General features: G+C 51.2%; 1 protein-coding gene across 1 annotated transcript in view; it reads right to left on the reverse strand.

Moving 5' to 3' along the window:
• Positions 1–8,104, reverse strand: part of MXRA8 (matrix remodeling associated 8) — a 30,244-nt gene extending 22,140 nt beyond the window's left edge. Inside the window, exon 1 of the mRNA XM_044445252.1 lies at positions 7,892–8,104. The gene's annotated coding sequence lies outside the window, so the exon portion shown is untranslated. The remainder of the gene's footprint in view (positions 1–7,891) is intronic.
• Between the last annotated feature and the right edge of the window lie 7,322 nt (positions 8,105–15,426).

Below are 15,426 nucleotides of genomic sequence, written 5' to 3' on the forward strand. Positions count from 1 at the left end.
GTTTCCTCACATCTGGTTCCCAGGAATCAGATCCAGGCCAGAATGTTTCTGGAGACAGGGACGGAGGAGCCATCTTCAAAATCTTGGCCGTGTTTTATCCTCTGGTTTGGGAGAGTTCTGTTTAAAACAGCAACGAGGATTGCAAACACAGGATGAAGCATCATGTTCCAGGGACAATGCATTTCTTAACCGACCCTCCGTGTGCATGCTAACGGCAAGGTCAGGGAAGCCAAGCAGAGGTACAGAAAATGCAGTGGCGAATCCTTCTTTCCAGATGCCCACGTAATTCTCTCTGGAAAAGCAGAGAAGCGGCAGCAAAACGAGGCAAGGTTCTGGCATCCATACTGTCCATCGCAAGCTGGGCCTTTTGCACGCGTCTTGGCTCCGCTGCCGTTCTGGATTTGAGCCAGAGTGGGGACTTTTCATTGTTTATTTTAACGAGGCCTACCTTTTCAGATATTCAAGCAGAGCAAACGGGCCCAGCTTTGAAGAGCTGGAATGGCAGCTAATTTCATGCAGCAAACCCTTAAAAAATTCAGAGTGCTGTCAGAGCAGGACATGTTGTGCCCACCTGGTTGGGGAGAAGCCAAGCTTGCAGACTCCGCTGAGCAAGACAGACTTTGCAAGCGTAATCTCGCTGTAATCTTACCACAACAGCCTCCGCTGGGAACAGATGGCAGATTCTGCCAAAGACACTCCGTCTGAGTTTTACCCGTCATCTCTCATCCTCTCATCCACTTCTTGATGCAATCAGATTTTTTTTTACTGAAATGTTCCACGGCACGTGCATGCGAGGACGCATTAATTAAAGCACATTATGGCCGGCTGTGATGGCTCGGGGAGTTGAAGGCATGGTCCATTTTTACAGCAATTTCTACAGCTTAAAATTCAGTGCAATACACCGTCCCATGTTGTGCCAGACAGTCCAAGCAACCTATGTGCCTGCCTGCTTATTCCACCGTCCCTGTGCCCCCTGCAGATGGCAACTTAGAGGCCCTTCCCTCCTTTCTGTAGGTTTCTTACCTTTAAACCAGGTGTGGCCTGTAAGAAGAGACTCGGCACGGTCTTATCAGTGGTGGCACCCCAGTTCCCAAATAAGCACTCCGAAGAGATTCACGTGGCACCTATGCCATCCTTTCAGCAGCAGGCCAAGGCCTTCTCTTCCTCCCAAGCACTTCAGAGCCTCAGCCGTGGGTTTTACTAGCCACCTTCTTCATGTTTGGACTACTTCTGGTTCGCCATTCTATCGTATTCCAATACTTCCATTGCATTTTATCTTTTCAGCTCTCTTAAGAATGTTGGTCTTCTAGCCATTTATACTCTAGTCAGAGAATGTGAGTTTCTGGGTGGACGAGAAATCTAATTTAAACTGGGCTTGTACTGGTCAGTCATTCAAGTGTAGGATGTCTTCAGACAGAGGAGTGCGCTCTGCAAAGCTGGACACACGGACACCCCCTCTGCAGGCTGGAGCATCTGCATGGCAACAAGTCCACCGGCCGAAAACCAGCCAGAGGGGGTGTGAGGTACACACTTTAAGCTTATTTTATTTATTTTATTTTAAGCATGTTTACCCCATCCTTTACCGAGGCCTCGAGCGTCTCTCCTCTCATTTCTGGCCCCCTACAAGTGACCGGAAGGATCGCTCTTGCTCTCTTCCCATGCAGATGCGGGACCACACCTGGCCGCACCTCTTGGCTCTGGGGGCACACGGGGAACCCCCCGTTCCATAGCGCTGCGAGCTCTTGCAAAGACAGATCATCAAAGCCGAGCCGTATTTCGCGAGTCACTTGGGCCGCGACCATCCGAGGCAACGAGTCGTTACCAAAACCCACTGGCCGGCTTCCAAACTGAACCCAGCTCGCCGGGAGAGCCAGCTCCTCGCACGGCAAAGGTGACCACAATGACAGGCCTGCGAGACGGCAACCCCGTATTATTCCCATGACTTCACCCACACCGGCGTGGCTCGTGGACACCGCGTTACAGGGGACTTGGTGTTCTAATCACCGCCCTCGAGCTGCCCCTGACCCCACTGAACGTTACGTGTCCCCCCGGAAAGACGCCCCCCGCCCCATGTTGGGTTCAAGCCAGGCCAGCCACATTAAGCAGCGTGTGGGACCGAAAGGCTCCCAGGTTCAGGCCCACAGGACAGAAAAGCACGCCTATTTGCATAGGCTAATTTATATCTGCTCTGAAGTCCCTGCTACCTACAGGAGCCTGTCTCGTTAAAACAATCCTGCATGCAAATGTGGAGACGGGGAGAAGAGGGTGCTTAGACCCATGTCTTTGGGAGACCCTCTGTCCCCTCCATGAGACAGGGGAGAAGAGGGGGCTTGATTGAACCCTGAAAAAATCCAGACAGAAAGAAAGATCTAAGGGGCAGCAGAGGGAAAGCCCCTGGGGGTTTAAAGGCAGCTAATTCAGGGGATACAACCTGGGCCCCCAAACCTGCATTTCAGAAAGTGATGGGACAGAGGGTCTCCCAAAGATACGGGGGTCCAAAGGAAAGATTTGGGGCTCCAGCCCTCCTGGGACGCTTCCTAGTGCTGTCTCGCAGCAGGTAAAGTGAGGCAGCTGGCCCAGGTGGACGATGCGGGCAGGTGGCAGAAAGGTGTGCAACATTCAGCTGCATCCGGACAGCTTTTCATCCAGAGGGAGCGGGACTTGGTTCCTGGAACGTGTGCACACGATTGCAGCCTGAATTCGCTGGGAAAAGATGCTTCCCCTCTTAGGCCAAATTTTGCACGAGGATGGCTGTTGATACGCAAGAGTGCAAACTCTTCACATGGTCAGGGGACTTACCTCCTGAGCTATTCCTTGAGGACTGCAGTGCTGGCTAAGATTGTGTCTCATTATTTTGGGCTAGAATTACCTTCAGGAGGTGACACAGTTCCGTGTTGCACCTCACTGATCACAGCTTTTGAGTGCAGTGGGAGCTCTCCGTGGTGCTGAATGCCATTCTCGCAATGGAGTCACCAGCATGGAGCAGCCTATAAAGCTCACAGCAAAAGCTGACGTGGATAAGGAACCCCACCAGCCTGGGAAACATAGAAACATAGCGAGTCAGAAGAGGCCTCCCGGGCCATCTAGTCTGACCTCCGGCACCAGCCGGCTCCACTCCCAACATTGCCCACCTCCTCTGGTCATCCTCTGACCAGTCCTTGCCCCCCTCTTTTGAGGGGTATCCCCCTCAAAAGAGCCTCTCACCTCTGGTACCTATCACCCAATGAGAACCTTAAATCATGAGAAACCCCTTAAGATTCAAAATCCACCTTCCTGCATCGTTTCTAATACAGAGGAAAAGTGAGTGGCACAGCTCCTCCTGGACCATACCACCATGAATCTCAGGCGGGGGAGTTGGCAGGAATATCCTCACCCATGTTAAATAACAAAAGTTTGCTTTCCACATGCAGCAAGTGAGCGATAGGGTTTCTGTATTATTTTAATGTTTTCATCTTCTGGATTGAACATCGACTCTGATGCAATTGGTGGTCCGTTTCCAACTTCACCGTATAATTTGCAACATTAGACAATTAGAAATGCATCTGATGGCCGATGTCCATTTGAAAAATGGGCCTTAAAAATACATACCTAGGAACCATCGTGTAAATACACTTTAATCAATGGGGAAAGGACGCGTCAGACATTTGAAAAAATGTGCGTGGAAGTAGCCACAGATTCTTGTGACAGGGGGAAACAGAGCGACCTGACACAGACGTGCGCTGAACCGAGCTTCCAGATGAATTCAGAAAACTTTGTCAACTTCAAGTTCTCTCTATTGGCATCCCAGAATCTCTCTGGGTATGACTCATAACATGGCCATAGGACTAACAACAGGTTTGGCATTGGTTTAATGGCTCTTATCCAAGGCATTCTGGGGAATGTAGTTTTATCAGTCGCTGGAGGGATTTACAGCTTTGGGGGTTGGGGGTTAGGATCTTAGACTGGGTAGCAGGTTTGAAACTGGTTATACATAGCTTCCAAGTAAGTTATGGGTAGAAACACCAACATAATCTTGCAGCAGGGAGAACCTATTAATTACTGTTCATTAATCCATATCAATGGTTAGCATACTCCACATAACCCCAACATTTCAGGCTCCAAGTAGGGTGCTGGTATCGTATCTGTCCCTTTTTATACCTCAGGAGTCAACAGCACACTCCAAACCCAGCTTTAGTTTTACTCTTTGGCAAAGGTCTCATTTTTAAATTCCTGGAATTCATAACAAACCATTAATAGGAACCAGTTAGAAAAACAGAAGATCTGCCCAGGAAAACAGGCTTTTTGTAAAGCCCTCCAAAGCAAAGAGTTATCCAGGCATTCATTTAGGAAATTGTCTCTCCGACCCCCCCCCCCCCCGCAGTCTCTCTCTCTCTCTTTCGCAAAGCTAAAAGGATTTAAAGAAAAATGCCCATTTGTTAATTCTTTAGACTGTTCTAAGAGGGTGTGGAATGGGCTTCCATGGGAGGTGGTTGAGGCCCCATCGGTGCGGGTGTTCAAGGATAGGCTGGACGTCCACATGGTGGGCATGTCGTGAGCGGAGCCGGCTGGAGCCGGGGGTCAGACTAGATGGTCTGGGAGACCCCTTCTGACTCGCTCTGTTTCTATGTTTCTAAAACCTATTATGGAAGGGGGAGGATGGACTGGATGAGGACCCAGGTCCCCATGGTCTATGCGCGGCTGACCGCTGATTCGGGGCACAGGAAGGGTGCTCAGCAAGCTAAACACACCTGGTCCGGAGAAGTTGCATTTTGTGAGTCGGGGACGAGCAAGGGGGTCTTTTGTCATCAGCTCAAGCTCCTTCCTTCTCAAATTCTCTTTCCCTCCTGCCCCACGTGTCTCTCTATCCTTTTGATGGCTCTTCGGACAAAGCATATCAGTTCCTCATTTGCTTCGGCAACAACCAGGTTTCCTGGACTTGACAGAGGCAGCTGCTGACCAACCAGATGAGGAACTGGTGCTTTCACACTCTGGCTACAGCTGCTGGGGCTGGCTTCCCTGCCCCCTGCCCCCTGATCTCCTGGGCGCATAGGTGAGGCAACGCTAAGCCAACTCCTACAGTACCCTTCTTACCTGTTCTGAATGTGAGCAGAGCCGGCTGGAGCCAGGGGTCAGACTAGATGGCCCGGGAGGCCCCTTCTGACTCGCTCTGTTTCTATGTTTCTAAAACCTCCTGGAAAATGGCAGTCGGGAAGGAGAATTAGATTTTTTCTCCTTTTTCTTGTTTTAATAGATTTCTAGTGCATTCCTTTGCAGGAACAATGGCGCTTAATATTGTGAGATAGGCTAGGCCATATTCCCCCCCCCCCCCCCCCCCAATCACCAAAGGTAGCAAGAGCTCTAAGATTTTCAGGAAATGTTCAAAATTCTCTCTAGGGAATCTCTCTTTTTCCCCTGCAAAGACTCGATTGCTTTCCTTCTGCCCCTGGTCACAATCTATGCCACTAACAAGAACGGGCAGAGGAGTAAAGAGGAGTAAAGAGTAAAGGCAGAACAACCAATTTAGTCAACCCACTGGGTCCGCTTTTGTAGACAGTGCCAGGTCAGGGTGCAAAAGACCCCTGTATCCTTTCAGCGTACAGAATACTAAGACAGAGGGACCACAGCTCTGGGTCATTTGAAGACAGCCTGTTCCATGTCTAACTTCATTTTTCCCGAGAAGGCTGCTTTTCTCCCCCTCCACCTCCAGTCTGGTTTTCTCTCAGAGGCCGAGAAATGGGAGGAAATAGCAGAGAGATCAAATCAACGTCGCACCAGGCCTTTGTAGTCAGTTTGGTCTTGGAGTTTGCTCCAACAGCCAAAACCTGACATTCCACAATCGTTTACTCATTTGTTGATCAGCAACAGAGGCAGAGGTCCAGAAAAGTAGGGCAGATGAGAACAATCATATTCATTTGGAAAAAGAAAAGTCCGACCAGAAATGTTCCACCAATTGGCAACCAAAGCGGCTTATCCGGGGGTTCCCCAACCTTTTGGGGTCCACGGGACACATTTGGAATGCTCAGGGAGAATCGTGGGCACTCTCACAAAATGGTCACCATGGTGGGAGGAGCTTTTGCATGCATAAAATGGTTGCCATGGGGGGACAGGACCCATTTCCCGGAAGGCAAGCTGGAGAGTCTAAAAGAGAAGGAACGTGTCCAAAGACCTAATTACAAGGCAGGGCAATGGCTTTCCAAAACACAGCGGTGCTTTTTGGAATCTACCTTCTCCTTTAACTGTCCTTCCACTGAAAGTAAGCCGTGGAGGCTCAAACACGGGGCCAGAGGCATCCTTGGACATAAAGATGGGACTAGAGACACCATGCGGCATGCCTAATTCTGTGTTTTAATTGAGAGACCTTCTGAAACAAAAATAAAAACTGGGAGAGCCAAGAATCAAGAGAGGGGGACTCTGATGGAGATGGCAGGACGACCAGCTTGGGTTGATCCAACACAACAGGGCGAGAGGGAGGAGGCCTGGAGCTAGGGAGGGAGAGGAAGGGAGCAGCCAGGGGTGGGAAAGGAGAGGAAAAGCAAGGCTCACGTCCAGGGGAGAGTGGAAATAGCAAGGCCAAGGGACTGAAAGAGGAGGAGCAGGACGGAAAGAGGAGGAGCAGGGCGGGAAGAGTAAAAGGCTGGAAGCGAGACGCAAGCAGGTGTCCCGATCGCCATCCTGTCCTCCTTTCCAAGGAGACCCGGACACTGGCTTTCGAAGCAAGCACTTTATCAACACAAACCCATCCGACTGGCTGAAAGGTCCAATGGAAGCATAGTGCAGAAGTCCGACACAAAAGAAACTAGCCTCGTTAGGCGAAGAGCAATTAGAGGAGCAGGAGCTGCTGGTGAGAATTCTCAGCTCGATACCCCTCTCCTCCCTTCCAAAGCTCAGCATTCGGGCTCACTGCCGAGGGCACAAGTTTGGGGAATGCCCTTGGAAGGCCATGCGGCTCCAGGGAGGGAGAGCGGCAGCTTCGGCCCGTGGCCCTCACCCTTGAAACCACCCGCGCCCGCCCAGTCCCACCCACAAGCCACACTGGGGTGCGGGTGGCCTTGGAAGGGGCACGTGTCCTTCTGCCCGTAATCGCTCCCCACCTTCCAAACCTGCAGTCATCACAGACCAGCCGAGAAGCAAAGTTACAGGAGGGCAAAAAAACAAAATACCCGCAGGGCTCATATTATTTCTCCTGAGCTCGGCACACCCTGGGAAACATCACGTCTCCAGATGTGCGCTTTTACTTTAAAAGAGAAACGAGGACCCGGCCTGGGCTTTCCAAACCACTTTGCTTTATGAAAAGCAAAACCTACAAAATACAGTTTGGGAAGCAGGAATAACAGCTATTTTGGAGCTTCCATCGGCCAAAGAACCCCAAGGACAAATTTAGGTACAGAGAGATGGAACACGGCCAGTTTCTCAGATCCAGAAGCTGCCGAGCTAAAGGACAACTCCCCCCCCCCTCAAAAAAAAGAAGACCTGAGTACACAGATAAAATCGCCCCTAGACAAGAATTTAGCCCAGAATTGCTACTCAGCATGAACGAACAGGAATTTTATTGTGTAAACATCTACTGTTTAAGACCACATGAGGTCTCGGGCTTTTGGGGGACTGGAGGGCTCAACTTGGAAGCTAAGCCCCTGTTGGAAGCGATTTCCCAAAATGGCTGCTTTAAGGACTTTATGTAAGACCCTGCTGTCTATTTGAGGGAATACCAGAAACCTCCCCCTCCCTTCTTATTTGGGGCATCCTCTCCTTGAAGAGCTGCCCTGCTCCATTTGGGTTTGAAGAGGAGGAGCTGTAAGAACGAGAGCATTAAGGTGCAAGGGAAGCGTGGTCTAGGGGTCAGAGTGCTGGCCTGGGACTTGGGAGATGTGGGAAACGGGCTGGGGAATCCGAGGCAGCTGCCAGCTTGACCTACCTCACTGTCAGGAGCAGAGGCAGACATGGGACCCAGGAAAATGGGGAGTCCTCCCAGGCCCAGACGCTGCAGAGATGGGAGCCGTGCAAAGGCGTATCCTGCTTTGCCGCAGCCGCTGATCCAGCTTCCTGCCGCTCCCAGCTGTTCCCCATGATCAGCTCTCCTCCTGAAAGCACTTGCAGCTCTGGAGCTGATCCTGCAAACACTTGCAAGCTGAACGAGGCTGCCTTCTCTAGCAAGTCTCCAGGGGGAGTTGGATGAAATGGGCAACAGCCTTGGGTTTCTCTCAAGAATGTAATATGAAAATATTACCATGCACGTTTAGACAGAGAATGTCTTATAACTCCTAGTATGCTTCCATCAGGCATGCCGGAGTGCTGGACTGGGGCTCAGGAGGCCATGAAACACATCGAGTGACTTCTATCCTACCTCGCAGGGCTGTTGTGAGAGCCAGAGTGGAGTAGAGGTTAGCATGCTGGACTTGGGAGACCTGGCTTCCAGTTCCCACAGGGCCATGAGACTCACTGCGTGACTTCCAGCCTACCTCACAGGGTTGTTGTGAGGATCAAAGGGAGAGGAGGGCTGTGTAAGCTGCCTGGAGCGCCTTGCTATGAAAAGGGGCATATAAATATAAAAAGCAAAGTAAGCCACTTGAAGCCATAAGAGGGTTTGGGAATGGAACTGACGGCAGTGGGCTCTTGCATGCCTCCTAGAGCAGAGGCTGGGCTGCCAGGCATCCTCAAGCCCCAAAATTCCTGCTTGGAGCAGTGGGTTGGACTAGATGGTCTCTTGGGGTACCCTGGGGCACAAGCATTCTGGGTTCTCCCTGCCTTGCCTGTGCACATGTTCCTCTGGCCTCCTGACCCCTGCGCATGGGATCCGGACTCCTCTCTGCAGGGCCGGCCGGTAGTTCGCTTCCCCTCCGCGGCGCCACTGCCCTGCCCCCTCTCCCACGGACCCCCGTGCGGCCTGCGCCTCAGTCTGAATCCGGGCAGCCCCTCCTCACGCACACCCAGGCGGCTCGTCTCGCAGCTCATGAAATCACCCGGGCAGGAAAGCAAAACGGATCTGACTCAGCGATGCGCGAGCCCCCGGGAGGCGGGAGGCCCGGGCACACATCCGCGGCCCTGGTGAGTCTCCCTGCTCCGGCCCCCGTGCCAAACGCCCCCAGCCACGATGCGCTCGGCCGACGACGCGGCCCTCTCCCCCTGCCCGGGGCGGCCACCCGCTGCAGAAGCAGAAGCCGAGCCAGAGTGTTTCCAGCAGGCCCGGCTCCGGCTCTGAGAGCGATCGCTTCCCGAGGTCTCGCCGTCAGTCATTTCTGAGGAACGCGCCTCTCCCTGCGGAGACACCTTTTACGAGATTAGTCACGCGTCGGAGGGACGGGAACGAGCGAGCGATTAGGCAAGGGCTGGGGAGGGGTGGAAGGCTGGCTCATGGCCGATCGGGAACCCCCAGCGTCACGATGAATTTCCCAGAAGACGCGGGTTCCATGATCCACCACCATCTTGATACCACCCCATTGCCACGCTCGATGTCGCCCAAGACGAGACGGATGCCTTGCCCATGCAGAGACTCACACAGGCAATTCCAGGGGGCAGGGTGGCCACATGTCCCTCTGCATTGGAGAACCGCCCCCTACATGACGGCAGCCTGTATTTGAACGGCTCTCCTCCAGTCCAATGCAAGATCAGGAGTGGGAGCCATGGCCAGGTGTCCATTTCTACCAGGCACAGCCCTCTATTTCTTCTCTCCTCGAGGCTAAACATGCCCAAAGCTTTCCTCTCAGGGCTCTGTTCCCAGTCCCTGGATCACCCTTGCAGCCCTCTTCTGAGCCCTTCCCAGCCTGTCTGCCTCTCTCTTCAACTGCCCTGAACTGGATGCGTGACACCTAATCTGCGCTATGGGAAGGGGAACTAGTACTTCTCGTGATCTGGAAGTGATACGTCTGTTAATGCAGCCCAAGTAGCATTTGCCCTTAGCAGCGATTCTCCTGTATTTAACCCCAAGCGACTGGCGGGACTTCCCTGGATCGAATGCCCTGGAGGACCAAAAGCTTTCCTCTGCACCTGCAGAATTCCCGGGACTTGTTCCGTGCACCGAGCGACGGAAGAGTTGGGTCTTCCGATGACGCACTTGCGAACAGCGCCCTGCCAAGGGACTCGGCCGTAATCTGCAAACCAAGCATCTTTACCGGGGGAGCTACCAGCTCACAGAGGTAATTGCTGGAAACAGAGGCTTCACCGGCATTTCTGCCTTGCTCTGCTTCCAAGCAGGCCAGCCAGAATTCAGACAATCCGACCCTGAAATCAGTTCCCCAATCTTCCGTTTATTCCAGACATTCTTACCCTGTGCAGCAGACAAAACCAGGACCCAGAGCTGCTTCCTGAGAGAAAAAGCAAGACCCATTCCCTGCTTCCAGGTTTACGGTCCAAAGGCATGATATAAAAGGAGACAAGCGAATCGTAGGGCGGAAGAAAGCGAGCAAATATCTTAGTTACGGAGATCTTATAACAACCAGCTGGAAGAAAAACTTTTGGAGAGGAGAAACCAAAGACGGTTGATCTCTCTGCTTGAATCCCGGCCTTCCTCCTCCTCGGTTCCTGGGAATGCCTCGTGCAGGAGACCCTGGAGAAGAAAGGCACGGTTGTAACCAGTCCTTTCAGCTCGCAGATGGACCGGCTGCTTTTGTTCCCGTCTGCAGGTTACAGGGCAGCTGGAACTCCTGGGGCACGTGGAAATTTCCAGCCGGGGGCCACGGCAGGAGAGCAAACCTGTCTGTTGCTTTCTAAAAGGCTGCTTTGTGTTCCAGGTGCTTGGGAAGAGAAAGCGAGAGAGAAAGAGCTGGGGGAAGCAAGCAAGCAAGCAAGCAAGCAGAACGGGTGACCAAAAGCAGGTGAAGGCAACAGCTGCGGCCGTTCCGAGACGAAACTAACGAGTTCGGGGCCAAGGAAAATGGACCCAGAAAGGCTTCGGCTATGGCAAGAAGGTGTACGTTGGCTCTCCGTCACCTGCGGAAATGTCTCCGTGCTGCAGAATTGCCTTTGCTCTTCGCTCCAGTTCCGGTCCCCACGCAGCAGATCGAAGCCTTCGGAGGTCGCAAGCCTGGGGGCCGGCCAACATTTATCTATTTTATTTTTTTATTTAAAACATTTCTATGCCGCCCCCATCGCAACAAAGCTTTGGGGTGGCTCACAACATAATTAATTACTTCATGTTTGAGTTCTTCCCTACTTGGGTGTGGCTTCTGTACATGTAGGTTGGGTCTCCAGTCGCATGTCTTCATTGTACATATAACACAATAGATGAATGTTGATTGCTCATAGACTATGTTGTGGATACAGTCCACATGTGCCTGTCCTATGCAGAAATTTCCTCAGAGGAAAACTAAAGCAGACTTGTCTGCACTTGAACAATGAAGCAGCCTCTTTTCCTCAATAGTTACGTGCTTGGGCAGTTCTGCGTGCCATCCGGCTTATCCAGAGGCCGGTTTTCTGCACAGCCATTTTAGTGCTGCAGCTGAAACACGGGGTAGTATCCTGGGGAAGAAAGCCCCTCCTTTTCCTGGGCAGCCTCCACTTTCTGTAGGAACCGTCACAAGTTGATCTGTACCTCAGCTCACTGTTTCTGGAGAAGCAAATTCTGGAGAAAAGGAGTAACAGTGGCAGCAGGGAAAACAAGAACCTGTTCAAGGTTCTGCTATCCATGTGCTTGTCTGATTGCTTTGGAAAGAGGATGGCACTGACTGATCCCCGGACTCCTTTGCTCCCTTGTGAAGGTGGAGAGGTGTGTGTGACAGGCAGATGGACTTGTGTTCTCTTTTTTCGTGGGGTGCAGCTTGGCCTTTTCCATGGGGGCTATTCATGCACGCTGATGCGAACTGGAATGGCACGATCTTTTCCTCGTTTCCGAGATTCAGCCTTAAGAAACACTGTTTTTAAAACATCCTTTGAGTCGCGGCTGAAATTCCTCTTAGGATTAAAAGAATCCTCGCACTGCGTGACTTGGGCCAGCTGCCGCCTCTCAGTCTGGCTTACCTTGCAGGGTTGTTGTGAAAATAAAATGGAGAGGAACGTGTCCGTTACCTTGGTTTCCTTGCAAGAGAAAGCATTGGGCTATAGACAGAACACATAAAATAATAATTTGACTGCCCCGACTTGTCGTCTTCCAGAGATTTGTACTTCAGTTCCCATCAGCCCCAACCTGTACAGCCTGTGTCAGGATGCCCGTAGAAGCTGCCGTCTCAGACATCAGCCAGGGAACAGGTGGATAGAAGCTGACATCAACAGCATGTGTGGCTTGGCCCATTGGGCAGGGAACGCAGTCTCCATTCTAGAAATAGCAGCCCCAGGACAGCGTCTGCTTGTTCAAAGATGATATTTTCCCAGGAAATTCTGTTTCCAGGCACTGGAACTCCCTGCCAAGAGAGGCTAAGTTGGCACCCAGTGGCAGGAAGAGACGCTTTAGGGTTGAGAGCTGTTTATTTATTTTTAACTGTGCTTTTCATTTATTTATTTTAGGATTATTTACTTCTTATTGAATGTATACCCCTCTTTTCTTCCTTTCGAGGGTTCTCTTCCTCCTCTCCATGTTACCCTCACAACAACCCTGAGAGGTAGGCTAGGCTGAGAGTCAAAGTCTCCCAGTTGGCTTGCACCCAGATCGCCTGTCCCCCAATCCTGCCGTTTTTACCACCACATCACACTGGCTCTCTGGCTTGATGATTACTTTATGCCTTTTTAATTTTTATTTTTTGGCCTTCTTCTCGCCTTGTTAGCTGCCTTCAACCCCAGGGCTTTCTGCATGAGAGGAATACATCGAACGCTTACAGTTCCTCACTCTTGCTAGCTCATGGGCGCTTGACTTGGCTTCATTTCCCTCTGGGCCCCTCTCTTTCTTGGCAGCCGTCTCCACGTCTTTTCTTATTCTGCAGATCAGCCGAAGTGTGCTATTATTTGGGAGTGATGGGATAAACTGGAATGGGAAGCTCATCCGTTTCTGCCAAGCTGCAGCACCACCTTCTGCTTGTTCAGTGGAAGGCTGCTAAAGAAAAAAGCCAGTGCGGGGAAAAGCCCATGAATAAAGGGGCCCTTCTTAACCCCCAGACAATCGGGAAGCAGAAGCCTCATGAAAGAGGTGCATTAAACATCCTCGTGGAAGAAGCCACGAGGTTTTTCTCGAAAAGTTTAGCTATCAATCCGATGAAGATCTCGTCCAAGGCCCCGGTTTTCTCCCACGCCTTTCTGCAGGAGGGAAAAGTCCTCGTCCTGAGCCATTTTCTCGTGCAGAATAATATTCCTGGATATCCGATCGTGGATTTCTGGCATGTGTGCTCCCCCTGCTGTTTGCTCCTGAAAAGTTTGCTCCTCAAAGGGAGGGGCTGAGCCAGGAAAAAAGAGTCGCTCATTTCCCCCTGCCTAGCTCCCAAATCCAAAGGTCGGCAGGAGCTTTAAAGGGTCCAGGGGGAGCAAAGATTGGAGTCCCTGTGTGCCCCCAATCCCGAATTCCAGGCTGGGCACCTCTGAGTCGCAGGCTTTTCTTTCCTTTTTTCTGTCCAAACATAGCTGCCCATTGCTTTCTACTGGACAGCCCTCACACATCCAGAGAGATTTGCTTTTATGGGGCCTTGGTATATCTAGGCAGAGACCGCGGGTCAAGGTAAACGCGCCTCTCTTCACATTTGAGCTCTCTGGGCGGCCTTAGCAGAGCACTGCATGCTGGGAGTTGGAGTTTGGAATGCGGGGCTGCAGAGAGAAGGAAAGTGAAAGCGGCAAGCACAGGAAAGTCTGGGGGACTTTGTGTATTACGAAGGAAAACCTCGAGAAAGAAAACTCAGATACATCTGTACTGAAAATATTTGTGATGTCAGCTCAGACAGAGCTGCACAAAACTAAACTCAGTGGACCCAGAGCATAAACTTTAAACCTGGGGCTTTTATTCCAGTGTGTGTCCTATTTTGCAAATCCATCAGTAAGAGCCAGCCCTGCAAAACGAGAAAGGCAAGGCAAGGCAAGGCGCGTCCCCTGTCTCTCTGCAATCACATGGTTGGGTCGTTCCCAAAACTGCAGTGCTAGGCAGGTCTCCTCAGAAGCAAGCCACACTGAGTAAGGGGCACCCGAACTCCAAGCCAGACTGCACGGCCCCCTCATATCCACATCCATCGCTCTCTTTTCTGGTAATAACCATGCTCGTCTTTTTCTAATTGACACTTTCATATGGAATATATTTTCAAATGGCAGGACCAGCTGAAAAACCAGCAATTAAGAATACTAATGCAAGCATTCCTCATTCCGAGCTGGATTTTCCGTGTCAGCCCTACATCAGTTTATCACTGTTAGATGCTTTTTAGAATGTGTCCACTTCTCACTGTACATTAATTCTATCCCACTTGGCTCCCTCCACAAATGTTGGGTCTCCTGGTGATTCCACACTGATCCTGTACTTTGCTCAAGCGATTGAACTCCATCCTCAGGGTGGACTTACGGAAATCGATACTGCAATATAATTACTGCAATATAATTGTTTTGTCTGTGTTGCAACAGAAACACTCATTGTCTCCTGCTTACCTTTTTTATAGCAAAACTACTGCAATATTTTCTTCTTTAGATTCTCTTGAAAGAAATAATTGTTTTGTCTGTGTTGCAACAGAAACATTCATTGTCTCCTGCTTACCTTTTTTATAGCAAAACTACTGCAACATTTCCTTTCTTTAGATGCTCTTCGTGTTTTGTATTATGAAAACCTGAGAGTTGTCCTTATTTGGGTGCAACTGATGTGCCGAATGCGGTTCAGTATAAACTGGGGGAGTTACACTCCCCCACTCACCCAAATGCCTGTTAGATGATCTTTGGGAGATGGGCTTCCATCCTCAAGTGGGCGTCCCAAAATCCATCCGCACCCTTCTAACACAACCGCAACACTGCAGCGAGTGAACTAGGCTGCCCTTCCTGGTGGGCACCCTGCTCGTCAAGACCTGGATTCTGAAGACGATGCCCTTGAAGACTCACTGACGGGAGTTTTTGGAAATTCAGGCAGAGGCCGACCGGGGAGCAGAGATGTTTTGGAAGAGATGGGAGGAGCCTGAGAAGGGAGAGACATCACCTTGCCCAGCGATGCCCCGTGATGAGCTGCTGGAGGAGACAAGCTACCCAGTTTCTGTAGACTTGTGCAGGTCTCAATGGCCGGCTGAGGGGACAGCCTGGAGTTTGCTGGAAGGGCAAGGTTTTGGGGAGAAGTTCCCAGTTTGGCAGAGGCTTGTCTTCCAATTCCCTAGAGGGTTTTTGGAGTTGCTCTTACAGGGTTAGGCTGGTCTGCCAGCAGGATCACCTGAAGTGGAACGGTCAAAGCTTAGACACCAGACTAAGAATGTCTACAGGGACTCTTCAGGTGCAGAGACACATCAGCCGAGGATGGGAACTTGCAATGCCAGTTCTGGTCTACTTTCGAGGTTGTTACAAGATGATTTGGAAGATGGCAACAGGGCCCAGCACTACCATCACACTGTAGGGGAAACGGAAAGGAAGCAAGCACTCCCC

Source organism: Varanus komodoensis, unplaced genomic scaffold (genome assembly GCF_004798865.1).
Source record: "Varanus komodoensis strain SLA01 unplaced genomic scaffold, ASM479886v1 scaffold48, whole genome shotgun sequence".
In the NCBI taxonomy this organism is placed as follows: Eukaryota; Metazoa; Chordata; class Lepidosauria; order Squamata; family Varanidae; genus Varanus; species Varanus komodoensis.